This window comes from Miscanthus floridulus, chromosome 19 (genome assembly GCF_019320115.1).
Source record: "Miscanthus floridulus cultivar M001 chromosome 19, ASM1932011v1, whole genome shotgun sequence".
NCBI lineage: Eukaryota > Viridiplantae > Streptophyta > Magnoliopsida > Poales > Poaceae > Miscanthus > Miscanthus floridulus.
The window spans coordinates 95,478,047-95,492,609 of record NC_089598.1 but is presented as its reverse complement, the minus strand read 5'-3'; positions in this window follow the sequence as shown (position 1 = coordinate 95,492,609).

The following is a 14,563-nucleotide window of genomic DNA, read 5'->3' as shown; positions in this document are numbered from 1 at the left end:
AATCCGTCCATCATCGAAGCGCGCACACACACAATCCGGGGCCGAATCTTCAACAGGACCAAAACATGCATGTGTGCCCAGGTAGGCGCAGCAAGCGACAAAACCAAAGATTAGCTCCAGTTAATTTAATAACTGAGTGCGCATGGCACCGTACCTAAGGGCAGTCCCAATGGTGCATTGACGATGGTTTCTATCTTATTAATTACTTGCCACGTAGACAAAAACGTTGATGTAGCATATAATTAATGAAGAAAGAGAGCAAAAAAATCATAGAAATAGTTTCTTCATGAAGAACCAGGCTACTCCTTGACCCAATGCCTAGAAAACCATGAAATCGCCATATTAGGGAGGAAACCACCAGTTTCTAGGGGCCCATGTCGCCACTCCCATTGGAGGAAAAGATAGAGTTGGGGAGAGAGAAAGAGAAAATAGTTATTACTCATAGAAACCATGGGTTGGAAAACAGTACTTTTTTTGGCGCGGTATCCTATGTTATAGAAAACTACTAGTTTCTTTCATTGGGACTGCCCTAATAGCCGCATGCATCCAGAGTTCTTACCGGTCTCCATATTCAAAAATGCGTGGTGTATAGTATTTTTAGCGGCAAAAACACACGCTCCAACGGAGTATGTAATTGCATGATCCATTTTGCGTCCGAGGGGACGCGGAATGCAAGTAAGCGTTCTCTCTCCGTCTCTTTGCGTCTCCACACGGCACCAGACCCACCACCACGATCGGAGCCGGCTCAACGCGGCGGCCGTGTGGCTGCTCCGTCTCGCCGCAGCCAGCATCGAGGGGGGCACGCGACATGAAGAACCCGCTCCAACGTCGGGTTGCACGCCGCGCCGTTGCCGCCGTGCTACGACCAGAAGGAGAAGATGCGGGCGGCCCTAGATCCGCGCCCCCCCGGCCGCCGCCAAACGAGGGCGACCCGCGCTTGCTCCAGAAGCTGTGGCCGCGGGAGGTCCCGCCGTCGGTCGCACCTGCTCCAGAAGCGGTGGCCATGGGAGCGCTTAAGCAGGAAGTCCCTGGCGCCGGTGGGCGCGAGCTGCTGCTGGTCCGAGCTGGCTGGCGTAATCTTGGCCCCCGCCGCCGCCTGAGCAGGCGCGTCGAGTGGGGGAGGGCCACCGTCGGGGTGGTGAGGGCGCTGCAGGGGTGGGGGAGGGCCACCATGGCCAGGTGCCTTGCTCGCTCGCAGGCGCGAGATGAGGGAGGCGCGCTGCCCGCGGACGACGACGGCGAGGCGGGCCCACAACGGGGAGCGGCCGGCGCGGCCAGACGGGACCGCGGCGGGGCGTGGGCGTGGCTGGCGCTGCCAAGTGGGGCACGGGAGAAGGAAGGGGAATGGCGGAGGCGACGTCGCAGACCTTGAAGAGGAAGGGGAGGTCGCCATCCCATCTCACGGAGACAGCACGGCCGAGCGCGGCAGGGTTGCGAGCGACCAGTCGCGGAGCGAGACGTCGGGCGTTAGCGAGGAGGGCGCAACGCGGTGCGTGCCCATCCAGAGCTTGGTGCAGGGCCGTCCGTCCCCGTCCCCGCCTCCGTCTCTGTCGCCCATCCAAAGCTCGACGCAGCGTAGCGGGAGGAGGCCCAGGAGCGGCAGCGCGGGCATCGTCGGCGGTACGGCCTGGTGGTCGTCGGTGGGCGTGACGTGGAGGCCTAGCCGCTCCAGCAGCGCGGCCATGGGGACGAGCGAGGCCGTGGACGACGCCATTCCGTTTCCGGCCCTGTTGACTGTTGGAGTTGGCAAGTTTTAGATCTGTGACCCTTTCTCTGTGCATGACTCAAACAGTGAAATAGATGTCGTGTTTAGGTTGTCTATGTTGGACACGGTCTTACACGCATCTCGCACACCGATATTCACATTCATAAAGGGTAGCCTCGCACGCATCTTTTCTCGTATCGGTCGATATCTAGCCTGGTCTAGGCCTAGCGCTTTGTCCTTGAGTTGTTGCATGCTGGCTCTCATCTTTTGATTGCTGGCCTTTTCAACTACTCCCCTTCCCCTGTGGAGCCTCCCTGCTTGACGGAGCAGCTGTTGGGCTACTGGCTTGCCTTGGTGACAGAAAACTTTGCTTCGGAATGGTGATGAGCCGGCCGGGGCGGCAGGGCAACGGGGCATGGCAACCGACGCTTGCTAGCAAGTCCCTCTCCCTCAGGTCGCGAGGGACTGTTTGGCATGGCACATCAACGTACGCGTCCACCAATCCACGGACGATGTTTCCAGCCGGATGCCGACCGACCGGGCCGGCCGTAGGAGATCCAGATGGATCGGATGATCGCGGCGCACCGTAGAGACCGGCGGTCGGTTTCCGCGCTTGCAGGGTGGGCAAATATGGCAGCACCGCCCACCGCGGCCGGCCATTCGCCAGAGCGTGCTGGCGTCGGTGACGCCACGTCTCCACCCCCCGCGCCCCGCGCGTAATCGATGCTGCGACGCCGATCAAAGGCTGCTGCAGGCACACTGCAGTACTGTGCTACCCAAAAATATCATGGTCTCGTCGTCGCCGCTCGATCCTCGATGCCAGGGAAGCGCCGGAGTACGAGTAGGAGTAGCATAGCTGTGTGAAAAGACTGGTGAGGTGACGACCCGTCCTTTCCCTGCGCACCACAAGATATGGATTATATGAATACTTGGTAATGTCTTTTGGTTTGACAAATGCTCTAGCTCATTTCATGTATCTGATGAATTCAGTGTTCATGCCTGAGCTAGACAAGTTTGTAGTAGTGTTTATTGATGACATTCTAGTATATTCCAAGAATAGGAAAGAACATGCGGAACATCTCAGAATTGTTCTGACCCGCTTGAGAGAACGTCAACTATATGCCAAGTTGAGCAAGTGTGGTTTCTGGCTTAAGTAAGTACAATTTCTTGGACATGTCTTGTCAGCTGAAGGCGTTGCAGTTGATCCAAGCAAAGTGAAGGATGTGCTTGATTGGAAACCGCCAACCATAGTTCATCAAGTTCAGAGTTTTCTAGGATTTGCGGGGTATTACCATCGGTTTATCCCAGATTTCTCTAAAATATCAAAGTCCATAACTGAATTGTTGAAGAACCAAGTCAAGTTTGTCTGGTCATCTGATTGTGAAGAGGCTTTCCAGACCTTGAAGAGACTATTGACCACTACACCAGTATTAGCCCAACCTGATATCGAGAAGCCATTTGATGTTTATTGTGATGCTTCAGGCATTGGTATTGGATGTGTGTTGATGCAAGAAGGCCGAGTCATTGCCTATGCATCCAGGCAACTTAAGCAACATGAAGAACACTATCTGACTCAAGATCTAGAGTTAGTGCTCTAAAGATTTGGCGGCATTACCTGCTTGGTAATACGTGCCATATTTATACAGATCACAAGAGCTTAAAGTATATCTTTACTCAGTCAGAGTTGAACATGCGACAAAGAAGATGGTTAGAACTGATTAAAGATTATGACTTGGAAGTACATTATCACCCCGGTAAAGCAAATGTGGTTGCAGATGCCCTTAGTCGCAAAAGTTATTGCAATTGTCTGGCAGTGAGAACATTGGGTTTGACTTTATGTCAAGAGATGGAGAAGTTGAATGTAGAAATGATTCAACAAGGTTGTTTGACCAACATAATTATTGAAGCCACTATTTGAGATCAAGTTATTGCTGCTCAGAAGGAAAACAAGGGTATAGCCCATATCAAAGAAAGGGTCAGGAATGGAAAAGCAGAATGCTTTAGCATAGATGATGAAGGTGTGTTATGGTTCAAGGATCGCTTGGTGGTACCAAAGGTTCCTGAGTTGCGGTAGTCAATTCTAGAAGAAGCACATGCTACTAGGTTATCTATCCATCCGGGAAGCAACAAGATGTATCATGACTTGAAGCAAAGATTTTGGTGGACTAAAATGAAAATAGAGATTGCTAGATATATAGCAAGGTGTGATACTTGTCAAAAGGTGAAAGCTATACATTTAAGATCTGCTGGTGAATTACAACCATTACCTATTCCATCTTGGAAGTGGGAGGACATAAGTATGGACTTTATTGTTGGTCTACCCAAGACATCCAAAGGGCTTGACTCAGTATGGGTTATTGTAGATCGACTCACTAAGTTAGCACATTTTCTTCCTGTCAAGACTATATATCCTACAATCCAATATGCCAAGATGTATTTAGCAAGAATCATGAGTTTACATGGAGTGCCAAAGACCATAGTGTCAGATAGGGGTGCACAGTTTGTCTCTAGCTTTTGGAAACACTTACATGCTTCGTTAGGTACCAAACTTCTATATAGTATAGCTTATCATCCCTAGACTGATGGTCAGACTGAAAGGGTCAATCAAGTACTTGAAGATATATTAAGGTGTTGTGTCCTTAACTATTCCAATAAGTGGGACAAATGCTTACCTTTGGTCGAGTTCTCATACAACAATAGTTATTAGGAAAGCATTAGAATGGCTCCATTTGAAGCACTCTATGGTCGTAGATGCAGAACCTCACTGAGTTGGTCTGAGCCTAGAGAAAGAAGATTCTTTAGAGTTAACCTTGTGAAAGAAACAGAAGACAAGGTTAGGAAAATACAGAGTAATTTGAAGATAGCTCAGTCCCACCAAAAGAGTTATACGGATAGAAGACGGAGACCATTGGTATTTAACAAAGGAGATTTTGTATATCTGAAAGTATCACCAATGAAGGGAGTTACCCGTTTTGGTGTTAAAGGAAAGGTGGCACCTCGATATATTGGACCATTTCAAATTTTGGAGAGGTATGGAAAAGTGGCATATCGCTTGAAATTACCAGAACATCTCATAGTTGTGCATGATGTGTTCCATGTTTCTCAATTGAAGAAGTGTCTCTGAGTGCCTGAGTAGAATGTTGAGGTTGAAGGGGTGGAACTTGAACCAGATCTGACTTATTCTGAATACCCTGTCCGAGTGTTGGATCAAAAAGATCGTGTTACTCGAAGGAGGACAATAAAGTTCTATAAGATACAATAGAATCAACATTTAGAAGAGGAAGCTACATGGGAATTAGAAGATTACTTGTTAGAAAAGTTTCCAGAGTTTCTAGCGTTAATATAGAATAGAGTAATGTTAGTTGAACTCGGTTGTACAAGTTGTGTTTTGTAAAGGGACCTCAACTATTTTATGGATAGATCTTGTATGTGTTCTTGCGACACATTTCCTTTTCCATTACTTACCCTATGGCTTTGAATCTCAGGGCGAGATTTCTTTTAGGGGGAAGGATTGTAACACCCCGGGTGTTTAAATATTAAAAACAGGACATGTCATCATATGCATTGCAAGGCATTTGGTCATATTGCAAACTTTGATATGCATTCACTAAAACAAATTTACATTTGTGTTATGAGTATTGAATTGAATTGTTTGAATCAAGTCAAAATTTGGTTTGGATTCGAATTTTCCAGAAATCCCTAATTTTCAGTATTTAAATCCTACCCTGAAAACTCATTTCAAAATCTAAGCATATTTTGGGGTTGAGCCCAAAAGCAAAAGTGTAGAGCTTGACAAGTTATACAAAGTTTGTTTTTGGAGTTTTCAAAGTTGTTATGAAAAATTTGAAGTAATTCAAAAAGGCGTAATTCATTAAATGTCCCCTATTTGAATTCAAAAGTTCATTTCAAAATGTAGACCGAATTAGGGGTTGGTTATGAAAGCAAAGTTGTAGAACTTGGAATTTTGAATAACTTTTATTTTTGGAGATTTTTTAGTTGTTACACAAATTTGGGAGTAATTTGGAAATTTAGACAGAGGGCAATTCTATAATTATTGTGAACAGTGTTCGCCGCTCTAGCTACACCGCCGGTGACCTTCGGTTTGCTTCCAGGCGCGGTCGTGGCCATCTTTGGCGTCACACTGGCGTGGTGAAGGCCACAGTGCAGCTTCCTTGCGCTTCTGAGTCGCGCTATTTAGCCTTGGCCGTTGCCGTTCATTCCCGCTCTCTTGCTCTGTTTTCCCGACGCCACGGCTATAACTCCGGCGAGCTCTCAACGTCGCTTGAGCACACTCCTGCCGCTAAAAAGCTTATCACAGCTCTGCCTGCTACTTGCGTGCCCAACCAACCTGTTTTTGTCGCTTGTCTTCGTTGGAAACTCGCGGTGCGCGCTCTTCTTCCTCGCGGCCGGCAACCTCACCCGCGATCCCGTTTCGTCGTGGTCAGCGCGTTGCGGTGAGTCTCTGTCCTTGCTGAGCCGTGATTCAGTTTTGCCATGATGTCGTGGTGCTTTGTACCTTGATGCTTGATCAAATTGTCCACCGCAGCCACCGAAGCACCACCGTCGTCGTTGCTTGCTCTGTTATGACCGTTGTGACCGTCGAACGGCGTCTCCAGTGCTCCTCCGGCCTTGTGCTCTACTCAGTCGTGTTTGAGGTGAGCTGCTGATGCTTCCTAGGCCATCTGTTTAAGATTTATAAGTCTCACATCACCAGTGTAGCGTAGCCGCACCGTCGTGGTCGCCATGGCCGACGTAGTGCTCGGTCCAGTCCATAGCTAGTCCAGCTTGTGCCCCAAATCGATGCGCTTAGTCGAGGGTAGTGTTTTGGTACCTTGGTCGTCACCGTTGGTCTCACCGTCGGCGAGATATCGCCAGTCAGCGCGCGTGTCGCCGGAGTCAGCGTAGGAGGCTGAAGATGACAAGTGGGGTCCGATTGTTAGTGACTCAGCGTTCAAATGGAATTTTTCTATTTTCATATTTGAATGAATAGTGATGTAATTTGTTATTTTTGTGTAGATTTATTTAGAGCTCCAAAAAATTATGAAAAATTTTGTGTGACCTCTCTGTGATGTATATTATTTAAGAAAAATATGAAATGTTATTTTTCAGCACCTTTTGAATGTGATGAAAATTGCTCAATTTATTAATAATGGATTTCCATGATTTTTCTAGGCTTATTTAATTGTCCAAAAATTATGAAATTTGTTTTGCCACTTACTTATCATATGATAAACATTTACAAAAATTTTGAGGTCAATTGGAACAAGTTGATTTATTTCATAATTCTTAATTAATTAATTAATTCATAAAAGCAAATAGTGACCTTTAGTGATTTAGGTTTTGTTTAAATTTTTGATTGAGTGATGTCCTTAGGTCATTAGTTGGTAATGATCTTTGGCAATTGATAATTAGTATTCTGGAAAGGTTTAGTTAGTTTGACTTGTAACTGTACCGCGAAGGAAAGTTGTATTCCAGTTGTTAGCTTTTGCATCCATCATCAAGCATCATGTTTCGTATTCCGCATCATGTTAAACATGGTATTATTACTATGTGTAGTAAACGAAGGTGAACACATGATAGTTAATCAAGTTGCTGAGGAAGTTAGTCTGTCTGTTGAGATCGGATCGAATACTTGTGGAACGTCGTAGGAATTGGACTTTTCCGTCAACGAAGGCAAGCCCCGAATGCATACAACCCTACCTTGTGTTTTGCAAATTAATTTCGCTTTTGCTTTTCTATACTACATTAAGTGATTAAGAGTTAAGTAAAAGCCTAATTGGTGCATTATCAACATTGTTTTTCTATATCTACCTTGATTACCTGTTTTATTCGTACATGTCTAGATATGCTTAGTCATGCTTAGTCGGGTGATTACCTATCACCTGAGAATCTTAAATGGATCTTTGGTTACTTATGTTATCATGAAATATGAGCATGTGAAGTAATAAATCTAGACCGGGCGAACTCGGTGTGTGTGAGCCATAAGACATGGAGGTCTTGTGAGCGAGTACTTTCCGTCTGTGTCAATTAAGGTCCGTACCGTTGTTGAATTGCATGAGGTGAGACTTTGTAGTACTAACCACATACTCCAGTAAGCCTTAACTTGGCGATTCTAGTACAAGAATGGCTACTCGCGCACTGGGAGTGGATAGATGGCGGGAATAGCGTGTACCCATGTGGCCATGGGCTGGAATGGTGGAGTATTGTATTCTCGGGTGGCGCGAACCTGTTCTTGTTTTAGAAGACCTGAGGGTAGGTTGGTATATGTAGGTTAGGGACCTGCATATGTCGTGTGGTCTAGAATTCCTAGCTGGGTGTATAATCGGTTCGAATCATCGTTGCTCCTCGGTTATGGAGACTCAACTCACTGTTCATCATCGTAGTATTAATAACTGGAACTTGAGTAAGGTTTGAGAAAGAGATGGATATGAAGTTCATGATCTCATTACGGATCATGGCAGATTCATATGTGGTACTTAGAAAGTTTTACCTTTGAAGTAAAGAATTTTATTAAAGAGCTTTTACGCAAAAGAACTTTGATTATTGCTAAAACCATACCTTGAATCCTTGAGCCTGTATTCCTGAGTCTTCTCAGTTTTATTTCGGTTAATTCTTGTTGAGTACTTTTGTACTCAGGGTTCATTGACCCTTGTTGCAGGTGAGCCTCATGAGCAGATCTGTTTTGGATCGTGCTGCATGACTATTGTTCGATCTGACGATGAGAAGTAAATGTGTGGCCCTTGGGCAGGGCAGTTTCATTGTGTGTTTTGTATTATATTATAATGCCACTCCACTATTTCATTTTGTAATAATCATCGAACTTAGTTGTGAGGTTTGAAACTACTATTTTGTAAATTAGGTTATTGTAAGACTTCCGCTGTTTTTACTCTAGTGTCGATATTTGAATAAATGTTATAATACTGCAATGACTCTATAATGTGATCCTGCTCAGAAATCATGGATGATTCAGGGTTCCCGAGGACACCCGACAGTCTTCTTAAGTTACTGGAAACATATGCATAGATGTCAAAGGTCGTCGAACAGTGACAGGTGCATGTGGGCCCTATAATTTAGGAGGTTTTGCCACATCTACGATGACCTCAAGCTAGCCCCAGAGCAAGAGATGAGCTCACTCGTGGTCCACGCCGTCCGGATTATGGGTTAGGTGCATGAGATTGCGAGGGACATGCTTTGCTTTAGCGTTCATCAGTTGTTTGCGATCGCTCATTCTCACTACGAGAACATCAATCTGGCGACAATGAGTTAGGGCTTCATGCCCAGTTACTCCAAGGCTGAGCTAGAGGAGATCAAGGAGTCGGTGGCCTCCCTAGCGTAGGACCTATATGTCAAGATTGAGGATGAGGTCATCCCTCCGAGGGGTTAGTTAGTTAGATTGGCCAGGCGGCGAACTTATAATAAGTAGATAAGTTTTTAACTTTTGTTGTGGCGAACAGACTTTTGGTTCTTCTCTTTTTTGTGTATAAAAGGTTAATGCGTTCTGACCCTTTCCGTAGTTAAGGCTGCAAAAAAGCTCTGATCATGCTGGTGAGCAAAAACACCGTAGCCGCTGAGGTGTAGGTTTCTTGTGGTCTGACCAGTTTTACTCAGCGTTTGTTTCCATAGCCCTTACTTCTAGATCTTAACGTAAGAGAGGAGAGGGCACAGAGAATATTTTTGGGTAGATATACTCCTATCGGCTCCTGAGTGAGGCCTGACCCCTTACCGTTGCTAGGGTCGGGTGTCACTAAAGATTGAGGAGACAAATAGCAAAACTGGTAAGAAAAAATGTTTTTGCATTTCAGAAACATCATACTTAATTTATGCAAATACATGCATAGGCTAGGGGTAAAAGCGAGGTAGTTGTTCGATGTTCTAGACTTTGATGAAGACTTTGCCGTCGATGGTCTTGAGCTTGTAGGTGCCCAGTCGGAGCACCTCCGCAATGATGTATGGTCCTTCCCGTGGTGGAGAGAGCTTGTGGCAGTTCATGTTGCTCTAGATGAGGTAGAGCACCAAGTCCCTGACGTTCAAGGCCTGACCCCGCATCCGATGGCCATGGTACTGGCGCAACACTTGCTGGTACTTGGCTGAGCAAAGGAAGGTAACATTAGGCGCTTCATCGAGCTAATCCATGGCATCCTCGAGGGATGGCTCGGCTCCCTGCTCGTCGTACGCCCTAACCCTTAGTGCTCCATAGTCGAGGTCAATTGGGAGGACAGCCTCGGAACCAAAGACCATGAAGAAAGGTGTGTAGTCGATCGCCCGACTAGGAGTCGTCCTCAAGCTCTAGAGTACCGCGGGAAGCCCCGTAACCCATCATCCATCGAATTTATTTAGCCGGTTGAAGATCCTAGGGTGAAGGCCATGCAAGACCATGTTGTTCGCATGCTCAACCTGCCCATTTGTATGGGGGTGCACCATAGCGGCCCAATTGATGCGGATGTGGCAGTCATCATAAAATCGGTGGACGATGTCGAGGAAAAATTGCACGGCTTGCTCGGATTTGATCATAGAGATCGGTCGAGCCTCTATCCATTTTGTGAACTTGTCCATAGTGACAAGCAAGTGTGTGTAGCCTCCAGGAACACCTTTGAGGGGTTGTAAGGTCCTAATGGCTAGAGGGGGGTGAATAGCCTATTAAAAATTTCTACAACAACACTTAACAAACCGGTTAGACAATTATGAGGCGAAGCAAGTGTTGCGCTAGCCTACTAAAAATGCAAGCCACCTACCACAATTCTAGTTTATATAGTTTCTACCCACACAATAGCTATGGCACTACACTAAGTTAGTGTGCTCTCAAAAGCTAACTAAAGAGCTACACTAACCAAACTAACAAGCTCTCACAACTAGCTACACTAAAGAGCTTGACAACTAGTTTGCGGTAATGTAAAGAGATTGAGCAATTTGTTTATACCATCATGTCGAAGAAGGAGCCAATCAATCATTAGAATGAATACCCATGAAGACCAATCACCTTGGAATCAAATGATAAACACAATGATTTTTACCAAGGTTCACTTGCTTGCCGGTAAGCTACTCCTCGTTGTGGTGATTCACTCACTTAGAGGTTCACGCGCTAATTGGTATCACATGCCAAACCCTCAATAGGGTGCCGCACAACCAACATAAGATGAGGATCACACAAGCCACGAGCAATCCACTAGAGTACCTTTTGGCTCTCCGCTGGGGAAAGGTCAAGAACCCCTCACAATCACCACGATTAGAGCCAGAGACAATCACCACCCTCCGCTTGATGATCCTCGCTGCTCCAAGCCATCTAGGTGGTGGCAACCACCAAGAGTAACAAGTGAATCCCACAGTGAAACACGAACACCAAGTGCCTCTAGATGCAAACACTCAAGCAATGCACTTGGATTCTCTCCCAATCTCACAAAGATGATGAATCAATGATGGAGATGAGTGGGAGGGCTTTGGCTAAGCTCACAAGGTTGCTATGTCAATGCAAATGGCTAAGAGAGTGAGCTTGAGCTGGCTATGGGGCTTAAATAGAAGCCCCCCATGAAATAGAGCCATTGTACGCCTTCATTGGGCACAACACGGTATGACCGGACGCTTCGGTCATATCGACTGGATGCTGGACCTCAACTCTAGTCATGCGATGCATGCCACATGTCCCCTCTCTTCAAATGTTGATCGCTCAATCTCAACGGTCAAGTAATGATCGGACGTAGCAGCTAAAAGTGACCGGACGCTGAACCCTAGCGTCCGATCGTTACCAGTAAGCATCCAGAGACAACTTTTCACGATCGAACGTGTTCGATCATGCTCGACCGAACACACCCAGCGTCTGATCACTCAATGATTCCTCTATGCGCAACCATGTTAATGTGACCGGACACAGCCAGCCAGCGTCCGGTCGATGACCGACGCTGCGCTTTTTCTACTGCTACTGACCGGACATGCCGGTCCTTTAGAGACCTACGTCCGGTCACTTATAGTGACCTCCATCTTTTCTGTCTAGGGCGCCGGTGAAGTTCCTAACCCTTGCTCAAATGTGCCAACCACTAAGTGTATCACCTTGTGCATATGTGTTAGCATATTTTCACAAACATTTTCAAGGGTGTTAGCACTCCACTAAATCCTAAATGCATATGCAATGAGTTAGAGCATCTAGTGGCACTTTGATAACCACATTTCGATACGAGTTTCACCCCTCTTAATAGTACGGCTATCGAACCTAAATGTGATCACACTCGCTAGGTGTCTAGATCACCAAAACAAAATAGCTCCTATAATTTATACCTTTGCCTTGAGCCTTTTGTTTTTCTCTTTCTTCTTTTCAAGTCCAAGCACTTGATCATCACCATGGCATCACCATCATCATGTCATGATCTTCATTTGCTTCACCACTTGGAATGTGCTACCTATGTCATGATCACTTGATAAACTAGGTTAGCACTTAGGGTTTTATCAATTCACCAAAACTAAACTAGAGCTTTCAGGGGTCCAACTAGATCAAGCCCTAGACCACAAACGGCCACATGATAGGGATATGATGGTGTGGAGTGCTTGGGCTGATAGGTCCATTTGACGAATGTAGTACTGACACCCTTCATAGGTGTGTACAATTTGCTCGACGTCGGCTTCTATGGTTGGCCACTAGAAGCCCTATCGGAACACGTTTCTAACCAAGGTTCTGGGTACGGCATGATGTCTGCAAACCCCACCATGGATGTCCTTCAATAGTAGCCTCCCTTGTTCGATAGGGATGCAACACTGTAGGATCTTGGTGTGGCTTTGCTTGTAGAACTCCCCCTCAATAATGACGAAGGACTTGGCGCAGTGTGCGATCTATCAGGCCTTTGTTTTGTCCATCAGGAGCACCCCACGGAGGAGGTAATCAAGGTAAGGTGTCCTCCAGTCAGCTAGAGGGTCGGGCTCTGCCACTGGATCTTCATCAAGCTTCATGACTTTAGGGTCTAAAGGAGCTGGTGGTCGGTCAGCCCCAGAGCCTATTGCAGGTGGCCCATCATCGTTTTGCTCCTACTCCTCATAGTAGACCGAGGGCTTATACTGATTGCTGGCGAAGACACCCATCGGCACTGGCTCTCCACTGGACGCTATTTTTGCTAGCGTGTCGGCCACCTTGTTGAGCCGCCTCGAGATGTGGTTGAGTTCGAGGCCATCAAACTTGTCCTCTAGCTGGCAAACTTCTTAGCAGTATGTAGCTATCTTGGTGCTATGGCAGCTTGACTCCTTCATGACTTGATCGATAACTAGCTGTGAGTCACCTTGAACGTCAAGCCATCGGATTCCCAACTCAACGGCAACATGTAGGCCGTTGATGAGCGCCTCATATTCAGCCACATTGTTGGAGGCAGGGAAGTGGATGTGAACCATGTACCTTATGTGCACCTCGAGGGTCAAACACAAAGACTAGTCCCACTCTGGTGCCTTTCTTCATCAATGATCCATCAAAGTACATCTTCTAGTACTCTTGGTTGATGGCTGCTAGCGGCATCTGGATCTTGGTCCATTCTGCCATGAAATTAGCCAGTGCTTGGGACTTGATGGCCATCCGAGGGGCATACAAAATTCCCTGGCCCATTAGCTCGAGTACCCACTTCGTGATTCTTCCTATGGCATCCTAGTTTTGGACAACTTCACCAAGAGGGAAGGATGTCACGACCGTCACCGGGTACGACTCAAAGTAGTGACGCAAGTTTCTCCTAGCGATAAGGAGGGCATACAACAGCTTCTAGATTTGGGGGTAGTGAGTCTTGGAGTTGTATAAGACTTGGCTAATGAAGTATACGGGACGCTGCACCTTGAGGGCATGTCCCTCTTCTTCTCATTCTTCCACCAGGGCGGTGCTGACCACTTGTGTGGTGGCCACAATGTAAAGCAAGAGTGGTTCCCCATTGGTCGATGGGACTAGAATCGGGGCTTTCATCAGGATTTCCTTGACCTTGTCAAGTGCCTCCTGAGCCTTGGGCATCCACACAAATCGATTGGTTTTTTTTAGAAGCCAGAATAGGGGGAGGCACCCCATAACTCGTTGTACTCCCTTTATATTCTAAATCGGGCCCATCCTCATGATGACCAAGATCTTCTCTAGGTTGGCTTTGATGCCGCGCTCAAAGAGGATGAACCCAAGCAGCATACCCCTTGGGACCCCAAAAACGCATTTCTTAGGGTTGAGTTTGATGCCGTTTGCCCAGAGTTTCACAAAGGTTTGCTCTAGGTCTGCTACGAGCTGGTTAGCCTATTTTGACTTGACCATGATGTCATCTATGTAAGCCTCAATGGTTCACCCGATGAGGTCCCCGAAACACTTGAGCATACAATGCTGTTATGTAGCCCCTACGTTTTTCAGACCGAACGGCATCGTGACATAGTAGAACAATTCGAATGGGGTGATGAAAGAAGTCACGAGCTGGTCAGATTCTTTCATCATGATCTGATGGTACCCAGAGTACGCATTAAGGAAGCATAGGGTTTCACACCCTGAGGTTGAGTCAACTACTTGATCTATATGTGGCAAAGAAAATGGATCCTTTGGACATGTTGAGACTCGTATAGTCAACACACATTCTCCATTTCCCATTCTTTTTTCGTACAAGGATGGGATTGGCTAACCACTCGGGATGATACACTTCCTTGATGAATCTGGCTGCCAAAAGCTTCGCGATGTCCTCAACGATGGCCCTACGCTTCTCCTCATCAAAGTGACACATGCGCTGCTTTACTGGCTTGGAGCTTGGCCTGTTCTTCAAGGCATGCTCAATGACTTCCCTTGGAATGCCTGGCATGTCTGAGGGTTTCCATGCGAAGATATCTCTGTTGGCGTGGAGGAAGTCGTCGAGCGCGCTTTCCTATTTGGAGGAAAGCATG